A 19,143-nucleotide genomic window follows, 5' to 3' on the forward strand; every position below is an offset into this window, starting at 1 on the left:
GGTGAAGGCCTGTGTTGGGGCGGAAACAGGGTGGAGGGGAGATATGGGGAGGGGGGAAGAGGGACATCTGTAATCTCAACAATAAAGATTTTTTTAAAAATTTTTTTAAAAGAACCACTGAAAAAAGTTGTTGGGTAGCTAGGTTAGGTAAGGTGCTGTGCTTCCTGTCTAGTGAAAGTTTTAATTCTCTCCACTACAGAGGAAAGAAACAGACTTGTGATAGCTGCTACCACTCTTCTATGCAATGTCAGGATCCAGATGTGTTCAAAGATTAGAAAATGGGCTGGGATTCTCGATTGAATATGTTTAGACAGTGCATATACAGCATAGGATTGTTTTTATCATCCCTACATAGTTGTCCTTGTTTTTTAAATCCTTATGATCCTCTATATATTTGGAGCACAATTTTCGCCCAGTGCCCAAGGAAACCTATAATGGTGTATTCCAATACTGTGTCCTCATTTTTTGTCTACTTGATATTCCAGTTTCTGAGAAAGGGATGTTAAAAATCTTTCACTATGAATGTAGATTTTCAATATATTCTTTGGTTTTATTTCTATTTCAAAGCTATGATGAAAATTGTAAATTGTTTTATGATTCTTCTGTCTTCTTGGTAGGTGTTTTATTAATGTAATGCATCTTTTCTTTTCCCTTTTCAATGCTTTTACCCTTGCATTATATTTTGTCATTTTAACATTGTTACTTCTGTTTTCACTCTATTAACATCTGCTTGGCATATAATTTTCCTTCTCTTTATTTTCAAACGTTCTGCATCATTTGGTTTTATATTTGCCTCTTGTAAACAGCTCATAACTGGATTTTTAAATTCAATTCTGAGAGTCTGTGTCAGTCACATAGATTGTGATTCTTGACATGTTTTTCCTTTCTGTTATCCTGTTTAATGTGCATCTTTTTTCTCCTGATCTCTTGTTGCTAAAATTTTCTTTATTCCATCTTTCTCCTCTAATTACTTGGAAATTACATATATTGCTACTCTTCTTTAAATAGCCACCTTTAAATTTTAAAGTGCATCTTTAAGTATATTTTTAAGCCAAAAATTAATTTATTTTTTTACTCAAGAAATAGCCAATGCCTGCCTACCCTATGTGAGTCACTGTCCAGGGGTTCTGCAGAATAAGAAATGTACAGTAATGAAATGGAATTTATATAAACAATAAACACTATCTATGGGTTTTTAAAGGACAGCAAAGAGGCCAGTGTGGTTGGAGTGGTGTGGGAGAGAAGGAAGGCAGTGGGACATGAGGTCAGTGAGGTTATAGGGTCAAGTCACAAAGGACTGCATGGATCAGAGTGGGAACCTTGGTGTTTGCACTGAGCGAGTTGGGAACCAGTGGAGGGTTTTGATCCGAGGAGAGAAGCACTCTGACTTGGGTCTAAGCAGGGTCACTCTGGCTCAGTGGGATTATTTTCAAGTGTAAAAAAGCATAGACAGAAGCAAGAGGCTATTGCAAAAATCAGGTGAAATATAATGGTGGCTTGGGTCAGCATAGTGGCAGGAGTTGGTGAATAGTGGTTAAATTCTGGATGTATTTTGGAGTCAGAGTCAAAAATAAGTTTGCTGGAAAACCAGATTATGGTATGAACAAAAGAAAAGATGAAATCAATAAAAATAAATTTAAAAAGAAAAGATGACAAAGATGCTCCCTGTGACCTACTTCTAGCCATGCTCCTCTAAGCCCTCAAGACTCCAACCTTGGGCTCTGTCCTTGTCCATTTAGTCAAGTTTTAGCAAGACACCTACTGGGTCTGATCTAAGTACTCATCCCCTATCCTTGATATTTATTATGGACGAAATGTTGGTATTCCTCCCAATATTCATATGTTGAAATCTAATCCCAAAGGGGTGGTATTAGGAGATGGGGCCTTTAGGATATTATGAAGATGTGAAGGTGGACCCTCATGAATGGGATTCATGACTTTATAAGCATCATGAGTTTGCTTCCTCTCTCTCTCTTGCCTCTTTCCACCATGTGAGGATACAAGAAGTTGGCAATCTGCAACCCCAAAGAGGGTTCTCAGCAATAACCGACCATGATACCACCCTAATCTCAGACTTCCAGCCTCCAGGACTGTCAGAAATAAATTTCAGTTGTTTGTAAGCCACCCAGTCTGTGGTACTTTGCTATAGTAACCTGAACTAAGACAATATCTTATCACCCTGGCCTGACTTGAGCAAGAATCCAGTTGAGTTAGTTTAGCATGAATTCCCCCAACCTGGATGTTTCTTCTTGTAATTTTCTATCCACTGACATCCCACCCTGCTGTTTGGCTATAAATTCCTACTTTTATAGCCCAAACATTTTCACTCACATGAGACCCTCTCCTGCCACATCAGGTTGGTCCCCCTATGGCAAACCCCACTGTAGCAGTCACCCTGAATAACGTCTGCTTTACCATCTTTTAAAATTGTCTGAATAATTTTTTACTTTTTTCTTTGTTTGCTTTTTGTTGTTGACATTCCTTGGTTAATCTCTTCCCACCTCCACCCTCTCTGAGATCTGTCATTCTGTTCCATAAGTCCATGTCTCTGGGCCTATTTTGTCTTTTATTTTATTTTTTTAAATATATTTTTATTGATTTCAAAGAGGAAGGGAGAGGGAGAGAGAAATAGAAACATCAATGATGAGAGAATCATTGATTGGCTGCCTCCTGCACACCCCCTACTAGGGATCAAGCCTGCAACCCGGGCATGTGCCCTTGACCGGAATTGAACCTGGGACCCTTCAGTCCACAGGTCGACACTCTATCCACTGACCCAAACTGGCTAGGGCCCTATTTTGTCTTTTAATACATGGTTTTTATTGCATCTTTAAGATATCGCAAATAAGTCTGAGGAATCATCTGGCATTTTGCTATTTCTGTAGCTGGACAACTTAGATCTGATTCATCAGCCTGCTGAACTGTTCCTTTTGCAGAAACATAGATACTACCCAAAAACTTTCTGATGTCCTTGTTTTTAATTGTTGTGACTTGCTAAATCAAAGCAGTGGAGTTTGATACAAGTTCAATGTTATTTCCTTCAAGATTTAACTCATCTTTCTGGGCTTGAGATACTGAACAAGCAACCCCTGACCTCATTCGAATCCTGTGGATTTATTTTTCACCCAAGAAATTTTTTATTTCAACAAGAGAACTATTCTCCTGAACAACAACACTGACGGGGAAGTGAACATACTCAGAGCTCATTTTGTAATGGAAGCCCAGTGTAACACCCTGGGTCACACTCTGTACATAACTGCAGGTAGTACCAATGGTAGCCAGTTCCTTTTTATTTCACAGCCATTTGTCAACCTGGAGCCTCTTCTTTTTCTTTCCCAGGAGACTGAGTTTTACATGGACATGATTTAAGTCCCTCTGCAGGGTACCTCTGGGGCCCTTCACATTAACTGTCCCTTTAGAGTGATGTCGACATTTTCTGGAACGTCGACAGTCTGATTGCTGAAAATGGTCTTCGTCTTTGCAATAGATGTGGCCAAGAGAGAATGTCTCAGAAATGTCTTTTCTTTAACAAGAATAACACCAGGATATTTCATTTGAACAACTTAATGACAGAATTTGCCATTAATGGCAGGAATAACTGGTTATTGAAGAGCAGGTTGGGAAATAACAAGCTACGTTCAAAACATGTTAAATTTGAGATGCCTATTTCACACCTCCGGGAGATGGAAAGTGTGCAGTCATAGAGAAGGGTCTGCAAGTTATAGGAGGCAATAGTGCTAGAGATTAAGATTCAGGAGTTCCCGGGGATTAAATAGGAAGAGTTTTGATGACACAAACTTGGATGCACTCATCAAGGCAATCAGTAGAGAGAGAAAGAAGAAGGTGCCACTTTTCTATTGGAGTTAAGCGGGTTGGAAGAGCCCAAACATTTCCACTCACATGAGACCCTCTCCTGCCACACCAGAAGCAGGGGATGCACCATAGTTGCATTGAGGCCCTGGTTCTGAACACCTCTGGGGCGGAGAATTAGTAGGTAAGCATGGATTTCTGTTCAGGGGAGCTTTTGAACACCTCTACTTGCCTATAGCATTAAGTTGGAATGAGATCAAAATATTATTTCTTTAAAAATATATATATTATTTCTTGAAATAATTAGAATGCATATTTTTCCACATAAAGCTATTGCCATGACAAGAGATTATTTTCCATAGAGAGGAAACAGTGTTAATAGTCCTGTTTGGGCTTTGTATCACTCTTTGCATTTTGAGAGTTTTCACAGACATAATATTATTAAATCCTGATGCCCAACTGCTGATAAGAAAGCTGAGGTTCTGAATGGTCCAAGCTGAGGTTCTAGAAGGCCATTATCACACAGATAATAAGTGGGATTCTCTCCATATGATGTTCTCTTCTTTGGCTATTGATGTAATGGTACTGACCCAGACATCCATCCATAGGGCTGGCACCGAAAGTCATTTAGCCGGAAGTGCAGATGCATTCACACCCAGACATTCTGTTTCCTTAATGATTAAGGGGACGTGCTCTCTAGATAACTGTGGAGCCAGAGACACATACTGTGGCTACTGAACTAAGCAAAATTAACTGGCCTGTGGGAGGGTCAGAACGTAGCCTCTGCAGGGTGCGCTGTCCAACTGAGCTAATCAGCCTGGGGAGCCTTCTAATTCTAATTAAACTGAGAGGGGGGGTATTTTTCTTGCTTGTTGTCCATTCCACGCAGAATGTAGAAACCATTTCACTGTGGGCCCTGTCGTCTCTGATTAGAGAGCATACTGGTTCTGTTGAAACACAGCTTCGGGGGTTATTAGAACAGTAATGAAACAGAAGGGAGTCAAGCATGTCCAAAAGGAGAGGCAACTCAACAGGAACATTTCTGCGCAGACACAGAGACTTTACTCGGGACTGTGTTTTTCTTGTCTCAGGACGTAGAGCAAATGCTAATATGCAATCGGGAGTTTAGTTATTTTTCACACCCTCATATGAAGAAGCAGAAAATTCATAAATATGTACCAGGTTGTTGCAGGGGACGTGTACTTTCTTCACTCCCCATAAATTATAAAATGTGTTTACGTTTTATTCATCACTAGGGGGGAAATAAGAGTGGGAAGACACCCCTGCTGAACTCTAAGTCTCCTTCAGATCTCAGCTTACATGTGACCTCCCCAAAACCGTTCCGAATCCCTAAATTGGGTTCTCTCTTTGTCACTTCTCCTAGCATCTTTCTTATTATTCCCAGCAATTATGTCAGTTTCTATCTGGGAAACGCTTTAAAGTCTATTTTCCTGACCACACTAAACTCCGTGAGGACAGACACTGCATTGCTCTCCACTGCATTCCCAATATCTTGCCGATAGTTGATGCACAATAAATAGTTTTCGAGCCCTGGCCAGTGTGGCTCAGTTGGTTGAGCACCATTCAGTGCACTGAGAGGTCACCAGGTCAATTCCCAGTCAGGGCACATGCCAGGGTTGCAGATTCGATCCCAGCTCAGTGTTTGTACAGGAGGCAATGGATCGATGTTTCTCTCCCCTTCCCTCTCTCTCTAAAATCAATAAAAATATATTAAAAATAATAAATAGTTTTGGAAGGGAGGATGGAGGGAAATGGAAGCAAAAGAGAAGGAGAGAGAAGGAAGAAAGGACGGATATGCATGATGATAGAGCAAGGATCACAGGGTGAGGAAAATCAGACTCAAGTGGGGAGTAAATAATAAATAGAACACAGAGGACTTTTAGGGCACTGTAAATACTCTGTAAGATACTATAATAGTAGATATACCTTATTATACATTAGTCAAAACATATAGAATATTACCATCAAGAGTCCTAATCAAACTATAGAATTTGAGTGATAACAACGTGTCAATACATTCTTCTATAACAAACATAGCAGTCTGGTGGGAGCTGTTGATAAAGGGGAAGGCTGTGCTGTGTGAGGACAGTGGGTATATGGGAACTCTATTTTTTCTCTCCATTTTTCTGTGAACCTAAAACTGCTCTAGAAAATACAGTCCATTAAAAAAAATGCACTCACCTTTCCAACACATAAAGTATATGTTTCATAAGATTTATACAAATAAACATACACACTTCACATTTGTACACATGTATGTTTCCAGGTACACACAAAACATTTTACACATATGTGTGAAACAGGTACAAAATCTCCTTTGCAAAAGGTCCCCACTGGCCAGGATTCATTTTGCTTCTTTGTTTTGGTTTTCTTTTGTTTACATTTTTCCCTCTGAAAACTGCAAACTCCGGCTCCAATGCTCTGATGAAATGGATACTTCGCCTGAAAAGCAACCTTTTATTTCAAAGCATGCCTATCTTTTAGTATGTTGCCAATCACCTTACATATTTTCTATGTGTCTCTAAATCCATAGTTTATACCACCTTGCAATTAAATCTTCAGCAGATACAGTTCAACAACATCCAGGGGCAGGGAGGGATGCACTGACTCGGAGGCGATAAAAATTCACAGTAAAGCCGCAGATGTAGCAGAGTGAGAATTACCACACCAGCGGGAACTGGAGATAAAAGAGGATTACACATGATGAAAATGATGAAATGTAGTAATTGACTAGAAGTCACCGAAAATACCAGATGGATGTCACTGCTCTGTGCAATTCTAATGCACCTGTAGATTTTATTGAGCATCACTGGAGGTTCACTTTTAGTATTTTCTTGAGTGTAATTGAAGTTTATTGATATGCTATTATTGCCCAGTTTAGATGTGACCATAAAAAATATAGTTTGATATACTTGTGTCTCCATAGAAATTTTGGGCTTTGATGCTTAAAATAGAAGTTCATAGTAATAATTGCTATAATATTTATTTCTCTTCCTCCATTAGACCTTCACATAGAATATGAGCAGTAACTGCCCCAGATAGCATTGAAATAGCAGACATGCAATTTTGGATACTACCAAGGGAGACTTAAAAGGGTTTTTATGTCGAAGGTAAAAGAAAACAAACTTATATGCTGAAATGGGTTGTCATAAGTGGTGCAGTTCTCTATTAGTTATCATAGATTTATTTCCCATTTAGTTTTCAACATAGGAAGGGGACCAAAATGACTGTCTGTCCGAGCTAGAATACTCATTCTGTACGCACAGAAGCCTCAGATCGCGACCAAAGACTCTCCAGTATCCTGAGCAAAGGCCATTTCCCTGCACAGCAAGCATTTTAAATTAAGGTGGAAAGAAGGGGTGTGGAAAGGATTGCTTCTCAAAGCAGCAAAGAAAACTCTTTGTGAGAATTCCAGGTACAGCTCGAATCTCATCGCTGACAGGTTAGCGTACGAAACCGACAAGAAGCTGCTCCAAGGCCCACGTCAAAGGGCCATGCAACTTGATTACGTTTTCAGAAGCTGAAAATCAAACTCCATTGTAGCCATTTAATTTTGAACTCTAATGAGCCGCATGGAGTAAAGCAACGCCAAGAAAGAAATGTGAGGCCTGAAACTGAACCTCACGTCACCCTGCTTGGCCCCGGAGGATGGCTGGTTAGCCAGAGACGGGTAAGATTCCTCAAGGAAGGAACAACCTAAGACAGGCACAGTCGCAGAGGGGCCATCAGGAGAGAATTTGGGGATCAACAGAGGTGGGGCACAGACCCTCACCCCCCCAACATTGCAGGGGCCTGAATCCTAGCCCCTTCTGAGGGAGGTCTCCTGCCCCCATGGCTGTTTTGTGCTTCCCATGCCCAGCTCAGATCAGGACCCAGGTGACTGACAGAGACTTGGCCGACAGCAGCTGCCCTCTCACTCCAACAAGAATTGTTTGAGTTGCCTTGTACCCATGGTGTGGGGAAGGGGGTTTACGATATCTAAATCCAGCCTACCACCAGGAATGCTCAGGACCTACTCAAAAAGGCAAATAATCCCTTCCACCAATATTTACAGGGTAAAACAAGATTATTGTTAGAGTAATAAATTTGACAGTAAAATAGTAGTCAAGTTTTCAGGCAAATTTAAATTGGCTAGTTGAAACAAGTGAATATTCTAGAAAAATTAATTGTACCAGACAAAAAGGTGTTCCTAAAGAGTCAACTAAAATTTTTATTGGTACTTCATCTCATGATAAAAGTGTGCACCATATAATGAACCTAAAACAGTAATATTATAGTGCAAAAAATTAAAATTTAAAAGCCATCAAGAATACATTATAAAATTTTCAAAAGCCTCCTAACATTTAAATCAAAAAAGGAGGGGATAGTAGAGGAATATCATGTAAGGAAAAATATCCTGTAAGTAAATTACATCTAGAAAATTAATACTTTAGAAAATTAATTGTAAGGCTAAAAGCAAGACACCCATGAAAAACACACAAGGTGACAAAACAAGCCAGAGGAAAATCATTTGGGCAAAAATTGAAAAAGGATCCCCAGTCAAATTTATAGAAAATATTCCTTTATTAACCTTTGGTCGAGAATATGTTTGTATATTTTCAGAAAACAACTCCGAGACCATGTGGATTCCAGCAAGAGAGGAATCGACAGGACTACTCCAGCCATGAAGACAGAAGAGAAGCAGTCCAGAGACGGAAGACGCTGATGTGGCCTTCCCATACTAGCAGTTAGCAGCTGTGCATCACTGCAGATTGCCCAGGACCAAACCGGACAGAGTCGGACCTGCATTACCACCATTTGTCCACCATCCAGAACTGAAATGTCAGTGCTGACATGTACACATAAGGAACTGTTGGACATTGAAATTGGGTCTCAAAAGAACTGTTGGCCCAGAAAGAAACTCACTACACACTGATTCATTTGCCTGTCACCATAACCATTATTGCTTGTCTCATTTTCGGTTCTTATAAGTGTATTTCTAATAGCACATGATCTCACTCATCTAGGGGAAATAATGAACAACATAGACTGATGAACAAGAACAGACCCAGAGACAAGGAGGCATGGATCAGACTGTCGGGCCTCAGGGGGAGGGTAGGGAAGGGTGGGGGTAAAGGGGGAAATCAACCAAAGGACTTGCGTGCAGGCATATGAGCCTGACCAGCGGTAAAGGACAACAGGGGGGTGGGGGCATGTGTGGGGAGGGGTGTGGGATGGGAATGGGGGGACGAGGACAAATATGTGATACCTTAATCAATAAAGAAATTAAAAAAAAAAAAAGAAATGTGAGGCCTGGCCATCGGAACCAGAGACTTCCCAGAGGAAATGGAGGCAAAGGAGGTAAACCCAGGATGGAGGAGGCCCCTTTTGTGTCCCCCACCCCTCTCCTCTCTCTGACTCACAGGCACACACTCCATCCCCCTGGGCACTCCCTATCGGTCCAGCCCCAAACACTCTTTTTTCCATGAGCTGCCAACTTCAATGTTGAGAGCAAGTGGCTCAAGTCAGGACGGTACCCTCAGCCTATACTTCCAACCCTGGAGCAGTATTTCCCAGAGGGCATTGGTCCATGGAACACCTGTATGGATTTGTTAAAAATTCAGAATCCTAGGCCCCACACCAGACCCATTGAGTCAGAATTTCAGGAATCTGCAGAATCTCTGCATTTTTAATAAGCTCCCATGGAATCTCATTCACAGGCAAGTGTAAGTATTGATTTACAGTTTACGAACACCTGCTTCTAGACAGAAAAGGAAACCAAGTAACGAGAAGAGTGTGTACAACTTTAAAGAAGGAAAACTCTTCTAGACATATAGTGCCTAACCATATTTGGCAGAGAAGTAGGCTTTCCATGTGTCAAATTCATGCATAAGTAAATGAATGAAAAAGTCAAATGAACAAAAGATTTACTTCTTCTTGTAGTTACCAATGTATGTTCATAAACTGTATCAAACATATTGTACCATCCAGGGACAGAGGAAGTAAAATGGTATGCCCTACCAAAATGCACTTTTTTCTAGAAATATTGTATAGAAATCCTAAATATATATTTAGAAATGAAGAAACATACTGGAAAAGCACAAAAGAAGAGTCATCCTGTCTGTAATAAGCTGCACTAACAACTGAAATGGTCTTCAGTCACATCTTCAGTTCACAACATTAGTGCCAATTAATTGTATCAACTTCCCCTCTTAGTCAAGATAAGTCAGAATCCACTTTGGGTACTTGGAGCCAAGATTAATTATCCCCAAACGTCAGCAGCTATGGCATCAGCCTTTGAATAGCAAGCGGTTGGTTAGTTAAGAACTAGAATGGGGCGGTGGGGGGGAAGGAAAGTGAGCCCACCCTTTTCTTGAATGGGACTGACTCAAAAAAACTGCACCATTTCAGCAGTGTGGGATGCTTCTGATCCTGGTGGGTCATCCTCATGACCCCCACATACAGACAACAGGACCCACAGTCACAAAAATCAGAATCTTGGAGACCAAAATCCATGTTTCTGGTCCTGACTGCATGGCTTTGCTAGTTTCCTTTCTCAAGAATTGTCAAAGAATATAGAACATGATCATGATAAAATTATTATTATAATCCTATGTAATAAAAGCCTAATATGCTAAGTGTCTGGTCATCCAGTCATCCGTTCAAGCAATCAAAGCGTAATATGCTAATGATATGCTAAGGCCACTCAACCACTTGCTATGATGTGCACTGACCACCAGGGGGCAGATTCTCCTACCAGTATGTTAGCTTGCTGCTGGGGTCCAGCCAGGACTGGGTGAGACAGGCCAGACATGCCCTGGAACCCTCCCGCAGTCCCTCCCTGCCTGGCCAACCTCCCGATCATGCATCAGTGGGGTCCCTCACTGGCCTGCACCCTCTAGCAACCCGGGACCCTTGGGGGATGTCGAAGAGCCAGTTTCGGCCCGATCTCACAGGCCAGGCCAAGGGACCCCACTGGTGCACAAATTTGTACACCAGACCTCTAGTTATTTATGATTCTCTTCAGGACCAATTTATTGCTTAAAGCATTTAAGCATTTATTTACTTAATGAGAGTTTATGGGACACCTGCTCTTTTTCATGGACTGGCATTTCCAAGTTTCCCCATCCATCCTTTCGGCAGTATTTATGGAGCACTCAGTGCCAGGCACAGTGATCTGTGCTGCATGTACTTTGGGGATTCAAAGGCATGGCTCTTGTACTTGTGGGGCTCACAGCCTGTGGGGGAAAGAGGCTTTCCTGCTTCTGATTTCCATGAGGAAACGCTACCGCAAACACCCCTGGTCACTTGCCCCACTACCAACCCCTGCTCACATAGGTGGAATGACTTACCTGGTAGGTTTGGTCCAATTTCTCCATTGCGTGGCGCTAAATTGTCAAATAGTGCAGGCAGAGAACGGTAGTATCTGCTCTCTTTCTTGGTCAAGTGTGGATGCTGTGAAGACTTCCTCCCAAGAGGACTTCCCAAGGGCTAAACAGGGAAAAGAAAGGTGCATACCCATCTGAGTTCATGCATTAACCTACACCTTCCATTCCTACACCCTGGCCTCCGTCAGTGACAGGATGATACTTCCATTTCCCCTTCTTGACTCTTTTCATCTTATTTTCCAACCAATCTGAAATGTAGATGGAGAAAGAGTGTGTTGTATGCCAGGTTCCCTCAAAGATGCCCACAGAGTCATAAAAGAGGAGACTAAAGGAGAAAAAAGTAAAGCAACACCTAATTATATATAGTTGACCCTTGAAAAACACAGGTTTGAACGGCACCAGTCCACTTATATGGTGCTTTTTCTTTCTTTCAAAAAATACAGTCAGCCCTTTGGATCAGGGGTTTCACAGCAGCAGATTAAACCAACGGCAAATGGAAAACAGTATTTTCCCCATTCCCAACCACAGATTCCCAACCTCAGATCGAAAATACTGTTTTTCATCAGGGGTGAGTTGAATCTGTGGATGCAAAGGACAGACTGCAGAGTCAAAAGTTATGCGTAGCCCTGGCTGGGTAGCTCAGCTTGTTACAGCATCTTCCTGATAGGCCACGTTTGAGGGTTTAATCCCTGGTCAGAGCACATACAAGAAGCAATCAATGAATCCACAAATAAGTGGAACAAGAAACTGATGTTTCTTTATTTCTTGCTCTCTCTCTCTCTCTTTCACTCTCTCCCACTCTCTCTCCCTCTCTTTCTCTCTAAAATCAATCAATCTTTTTTTTTTTTAAGTTATATGTAAAGTCCCAGTTCCTAACCCCCAGGCTGTTCAAGAGCCAACTGTAGTCACAAATTGTATAAAGAAAGCCAGAAATGAACTTTACATGGAAAGCAAATTGCACTATCTGCCCACTGTTGGTGGCCTAGGCATCTTTTGTGATGTCACTCAAGATTTATAATGATGGAGATGAGAGAATAACTCCAAGTTCTCGAATGAATCCTGGCATCATCTTATTTTATCCTGTTTCTTGGGTTAGACAGAAATTTGTTTTGATTATTCCCTGATAATTCATGTCATAATAGTAATCATTAAAACTTCACAGTTACAGCTTTTTCCTTCATCAGCTTTTAATTTCACAGCTTAAAAAACACATTTTCAGCTTTTGAGAATTGCAAGGAAATATGGTGCAAAAGCCATAAATATGCAACTTCATGTCAACAAATTGAGGTCCTGAAAAAGAGGGAGAAGAGAGTTTAAAGCTATGGACAAAGCAGAAACTAAAATTTAGGAGATTGCTGGGAGTCACAGATAAAAATCTGTGACCCTTCCTTCAAAATGTTGATCATTGCTGTAATAAGAATTGTCTTTAGGTGGACTACTCAGTGCATGATGGGCATAATTCCAGAGCGCTCTCTGCCCAAATCTTTCATGAAGGGAAATGTGCTGCTATAGTTCTCAGAAGCACCTTAGACTCAGTCTAAGACAAGTGATTCTCAACCTTTCTAATGCCGCGACCCTTTAATACAGTTCCTCATGTTGTGGTGGCCCCCAACCATAAAATTATTTTCGTTGCTACTTCATAACTGTAATTTTGCTACTGTTGATGAATTGTAATGTAAATATCTGTGTTTTCCGATGGTCTTAGGCGACCCTGCTAGCGGTTCTCAGGTTCTCAGCCCACAGGTTGAGAACCGCTGCTGTAGAGCCTAAGACCATCGGAAAACACAGATATTTACATTACGATTCATCAACAGTAGCAAAATTACCGTTATGAAGTAGCAAAGAAAATAATTTTACGGTTGGGGGTCACCACAACATGAGGAACTGTATTAAAGGGTCGCGGCATTAGAAAGGTTGAGAACCACTGGTCTAAGAGGTCACAACCCTTTCCTGCTCCCTCATAACTTGTTAATTCTGAGCATTATATTGTGGTTACATTGTTATTATCCCAGTGACTCGTTTGAGGAACATGTAATGTATTTAGAGCTCCCTTAGTTTAAAAAAGAAAAGAATCACTGAAGCCTCACCATCATGACCTGCTTTTCATGACCTTCTAAGGAAAATTCCTAGATGGACTCAATGAGCATGCCACACTAAAAAGAGGTAGAGGCAGAGACAAAGGCATGTGGTATAGATGTCATTAACTGTACTCACCAGTCCACAGTCAACTTCGTCCGCCTGGCCTACTTCCACATGCAAATAAGCACACGCGCTCACACCAGGTTACCCTCCCCCAGGCCAAAGTTGATTGGATTGGGGTAGGCGAATGATCCCGGTTGGGCCAGGGTCCCAATTTGGAACTGAGGGAACCAAAAGGTGACAGACACAGAGACATGCTTTGAGGCTGGCTCGGTACTTGGGAGGTCTCAGTGTGTCTGCTTGCCCTGCAGACAGAGCAGCAGGGATGCCAGTCTGCCAAGAGAAAAGAATAAAGAGCAAATAACAGAGAGAAACAGAGACCAAGAGGTGGACAGAATATTCCCTGGGTTTTGGCCAAATTCCCAGTTCCTGTAATGGATGTTTTTAAATCCCAGCCCCAGGCCTGCCCTTAAGTTCTATGAAACATACCTACCTGTTGTTAAAAGAGAAACGGAGGCATATTACAATTTTAAGGGTTTATTTTAGCAGAACTCTATTAGAATCAGGCAGTGCGAAACCAAAATCGGGTAGAAGCATTCCATCAACAGGAGCTGGGAAGAGACTTTTATAGAGAAAAGGCAGAGGCAAACAAGAAATGATTGAGTGGTGGGAGCTTAAAGCCTGGTTGGCTGTGATGAACTGTCCTTAGGTTCCCGGTTAGTAACCTTGAGGCATTTCAAGCTTAATCTTGGTTTTCTTAAGTAGCTACTAAGGGACTACAGCCACCTCAGCTTAACGACCTCCTTGTTTAATTAACTTAACACCATGCTCTTAAAATTAATTCCTTCTTTTTAACTTAAGTTGGTTTTGTTCCTTGAAACCAAGAGGCCAATATAATGCAGAGCTGCTGTAAAAGGTCCCTGGGATTTAATTGTAGCAAAAGTCATAATGAACAATAAAACCTTGCAGATGTACATGTGAGGCCACTCTCACTGTGAATTTTCTTGGACATCTGAACAGCGCATGCTTACTACTCATTTTATATCATGGACATTCTCCAGCCCCAACTCGAATGCCCTGGAGCTCCTCCTGGAGACTGAGACTGGTTGTCACTGGCTTAGATGCGCCCAGTGTCTTCTGTTGCCATTACAATAATGGACTGGAACAAGTGCAACAGGTAAAAAAACAAGAAGCCCAGGAGTGTCCAGCCCAGAGCATCAAAACACAATGCCAATTGTCTCCATCAGTCACAAGTGGCTCCACTTAACAGCCTTTTAGAAGAAAAGAAAAAAAGAAAAAATAAGAGGGGAAAAGAGCATTCTTGTTGCTTCTTTGGAAAGTGGGGAAATAATCATTTGTATAACGCAGCTTCTGCCTTGAATACTGATCGGCCCACAATGTAGAATGGAGATGGAAATAGCTAGCACCAACAAACGACTAATGCCAAAGTGTCTCAAGAACACCCAGGGTTTCATTTCTGATTTATTTAAAAGGCTCACAGATTGCAAGCAGCCTTTTTCTTTCTCATTTCCAAAGCCGGGGTTTGTCGTGCGTGTCCCGTGCCACCGGGACTGACTGGGTCTCCAGTGCCCTCCTTTAAAGCGTGCATAAAGCAGAGGTGCCCAGAGCTTGCCCAGAGCACGGGAGCCAGCTGCCAGAGTCCTGGAATGCAGGCCACTGTGGGCCGCAGAGCGAAGAAAGCCCAGGATCAGGCATCTCCAAAGCTTTGATTTGCAAGAACAGCTTGACACCCATAGCAACGTGGGCTAACGTGAAAAACACCAGATAAAAACATTCCATTTAATTAAAAGCCCACAGTTCAATAGTAGTATATAATTATTACAAGTGCATTTTATGGCTGTCTGCATTCATTTGGGGTACATAAATTAATATGCAAATTGCCAGCTCCTCTCGTGTTCTTAAGAAGTTCCCCTATCAATCTTTTCTCCAACATGTCAATTGCATAAAGCATGGCTTTTTAAATGCAAAACAAAATGCACATTTATGGTCCTTCTGAAATCTCCCTGTGCTGGCAAGCTTTGTTTTAGATGAAGAGTGTTTAATTAACAGAGCTCACCTCTCTCTGAGGGCCTTTGGACCACAGAGAGGAGGCCAAGGCACTCTATGGTCTTCTGGCTAGTCAGGATCAGAGACGATTTTCTCATCTGAAGGACCACCTATCAAGGTATTTGTGATTCTCCATCCAGCCCATCAAGAACTTTATTATGGGAAAATATTGTTCTGATTTACAAATATGCAAATTCTCAAACCGTAGACAGATGAACCTAATGTTATTCACTGGGAGATTCTATAAGGAATTTCTTGACAGATGGTTTGTAGGTAGTTAGAAAATACTTTACACACAGGCAGCAGACCCTAAGAAGTGATGTGGGCTAAGAACAAGATGTGCCCAACTGACCTCATTTCCTTCTTTGAGAGAGTTGCTAAATTGGCTTAAAAGGAAACTTTCATAAATATAATGTAACTCATTGTCATTAAGGCTTTTGGGGAAATCTTTCGTGACTTCCTAGTACATGAACCACCTGTTTGAACAACCACACCCAAAATTTAATTAGAGTCCCAGGGACTCCAAGGTATGACTTGTAGGTAAACGCTGACTCCATATTTTGTTCTGTTCCATCAATCTCTCTAGTGGCCTGAATAAAGTAAACAAAACCTGAATATCTCACCCCTATATGTGCCTCTTTGACAGAATTACTTTGAGCTGAAGACAACAAACGCAGAAAAAGTTCCCTATCTTCCTCCCATTTGCTAAAAACAGGACATGAATTTGGAAAAGCATCCCCCCTGCCCTTTCTATCAGGAGGACAAAGATTAATCCCTGGAGACAACATTAGGCCCTCATCAGCCTGGAGATGGCACCAGAGGAATCCACATAACAAACTCCCCACTAGCCATGCTCCATTTGTTTCCCATGTATTTGCTGCCCCTAGGGACACACGGTCCTTTTCTTTTTTCTTGTCATTTCCCTAAAAATGTGTTTTTCCTCTGCTAAGATGCTATGCAAACTCAAGTTCTAATCAAACCTTTGAGCCTTTGAGTTACCCATCCCTGGGTGCTCCCATGTGTTACGTGCAGGCATACATGTTAACAAACCTCTGCTCCTTTTTCTCTTGCTATCCTATCTCATGTCAGTCTAATTTAAAGGGCTCCAGCTGGAGAACCTAAGACAGAGGAAGAGATTTTTCCTCCTTTACAAAAGTCAGATAAAATAGGCTTGAATAATATATAAATGTTTCAGTGCTAGAAGGGACAACTAATACGCTCTTTGTCAGAATTAAAACTTCTGAAATAAAAACATCTCAAGTGACCGAGCCTATCCAGAGAAAAAAATTAACTTTCCACGGACAAAAGTGACAACAGTTCATTAAAAAAATACTACAGTTTGGTTGCTGAAGAATCCAATAGTGCCTGTAAGTTTGACATGAATGCCTAAGTAATGATAACAGATTTCATTAAAATGAGAATTATAGACTATAAGCTAAATGAGGAAGAGGACTTTGTCTTATACACTGCCAATGCTAAGAACAGTGCCAAGCACATAGTAGTTACTCTATAAATATTAATTGGATGAGTAGCACAACATACTACATCTTAAAAGTTATAAACGGAATTTGCATTGATTGTAGAAAGTTTGGAAAGCACAGAAAAGCACAACAAAGAAATCTAAATTACCCTTAGTCCTGAGATAATCTCTATTAATATTTCAGCATATTTCCTTCAAGTCTTTTCCCTATGCACTTTTCACATGGTCTAAATAAACAATTTTGTATCATAATTTATTCCCATAATAAAAAATATTTTCTCTATCATTAAAATCATCAGAAATTCCATTTACACAGTTATTGTCTAATTAATAAAAGAAGGAAACCATTAGACTGAGGTAGCTCTAATGCCTAGGTCAGTGGTCAGCAAACTCATTAGTCAACAGAGCCAAATATCAACAGTACAACGATTGAAATTTCTTTTGAGAGCCGAAAACCGACTTCTGCACATGGGCCACGAAGTTTCAATCGCACTGTACGTGCATGCCCGCACGTGGTATTTTGTGCAAGAGCCACACTCAAGGGGCCAAAGAGCTGCATGTGGCTCGTGAACCACAGTTTGCTGACCACTGGCCTAGGTGACCTATATAAGCAAAACTCAGCCTTTCAGTGCTTCAAGGTTTCAAAATCAAAATGCTCAGGATAACCAGTCACAAATAGCCAACTAGACTAAGAGATAGTCAGTCAATAATTTCCTTGCTTTGCTTCCACCTTTTCTCTATAAAAGTCTTTCCCCAAGCTACTGTTGGTGGAGCTCTCCTAACCATTTCTGGTTTGGTGCTGTCTGATTCAAATCTATTTTTGATTAAATAAACTTTTAAAAAGTTTAATACACCCCAGATTATCTTTTAACACTATATTTAGCAGTCCACTTTGTGGATGCACCACCATATACTTTGGGCTATTAAGACTGTTTCAAAATGTTTTATATATTTCAGTGATGCTGCAAGAAGTATCTCTTATACAAAGCTTTTCCTACATGTCAGAATGAATAAGAACTTGTGCTGCTCCAGCATGGCCAAGGGTGAACCTGAGGAAGGGCGGTGAAGGACTGAAGAAAAAACAGACAAGAGAATACAGCTGGGGCTTGGTAGATCTCCTGTGCCTGGATGAGGACATAAAAGACCCAGCCTGCAAGCCAATGCTTTATTTTTATAGTCTGATTAAAACAAGGGTAGGTTAACATGTATACAAATGTTCTTGTTTTGACAACACTTGCTGCACCTTCCATAGCCCATTAACTACTTAGGAAGGAATTAGGGAGGGCTACAAGTTCAGGCTTCATTATGCTAGAAGAGTTCTGCCTACCAGGCTGGGACTTGTTTGTGGCCTGAGGCTTGACCCTAGAGCTGCTCCCTACAGAACTGTCTTATAGCTGGAGATATCCAAAAGTAAAATGAGTTCCCTTATGAAAACTGCCAAGAAGGCAACTCTCCCTCTTAAAATGCAATGCCTGCCAGGGAAGTGACAGAGAAGACAGTCAATTTTGGTGAAGCATGAGCTTTGGAGTCATTGATTCCTGTCTGATTTTCAGCTCTGCTGCATACCAGCTCTAAAACAGTCTGGGCAAGTTTTCTTACAGCCAAGACTCAGTTTCCTGTTCTATAAAATGGGAGTAATAACATGGACTTTGCTGGGTTGTTGTGAGGGAAAAAGGGAAATATTGCCTTCAGTGCCTGGGGTTGAGAAGGCTAAAAGGCTAATTCCAATGTAACCCTGATGTTTGCGGGGAGGGCTAGCAATCTGAATCTGTGCCAGTAACCTAATGTACATTCTTGATAACCTATAATGATGTCACTACCCCTTTCTCCACAATCTGGTCTTGCAAAACTTGTTTATCTAAAGTACTACTCCCGTTTTAGAGAGGCCATAAACCATGAACAATACACAACCTCCAGAGGGGGTTATCAGCGCTGGTGCCAGGCCAAGCCCTTAGATATCAAGGCCCTACCCCAACAACCAAAGGGTATAAAAGAAGGGCTTCCACCATACTGGTTTGCTCAGACTTTGGAGGCAACTCCTCTGAGACCACCGGCATAATAAAACTGTAACTCCATTTCTCTAAGCATCACTTGGGTTTCTTCGGTCTTCTACAACAGTGTAATAGCTTAGGACATGGTGACTGTTGTAACTGCTATTTCTACTGTTCTTATGACATGAGTTTCAGGTGCATGTTTTTTGTTTTGTTTATTAATTTGGACAGGCTTGACCATACAAAGGTAAGTGACATCAATACTGGT

The 19,143-nt window shown here is 41.3% G+C and overlaps 1 pseudogene across 1 annotated transcript; it reads right to left on the reverse strand.

The window, feature by feature from the left end:
• Positions 1–2,994: 2,994 nt before the first annotated feature.
• LOC307104548 (large ribosomal subunit protein uL6-like) lies at positions 2,995–11,189 on the reverse strand (annotated as a pseudogene). Its single transcript has 2 exons — positions 11,163–11,189; positions 2,995–3,476 (listed from the first exon to the last, which is right to left on the reverse strand). The product of its transcript is annotated as a large ribosomal subunit protein uL6-like (transcript).
• Between the last annotated feature and the right edge of the window lie 7,954 nt (positions 11,190–19,143).

This window comes from Cnephaeus nilssonii, assembly GCF_951640355.1.
Source record: "Cnephaeus nilssonii genome assembly, chromosome: 8".
Lineage (NCBI taxonomy): Eukaryota > Metazoa > Chordata > Mammalia > Chiroptera > Vespertilionidae > Cnephaeus > Cnephaeus nilssonii.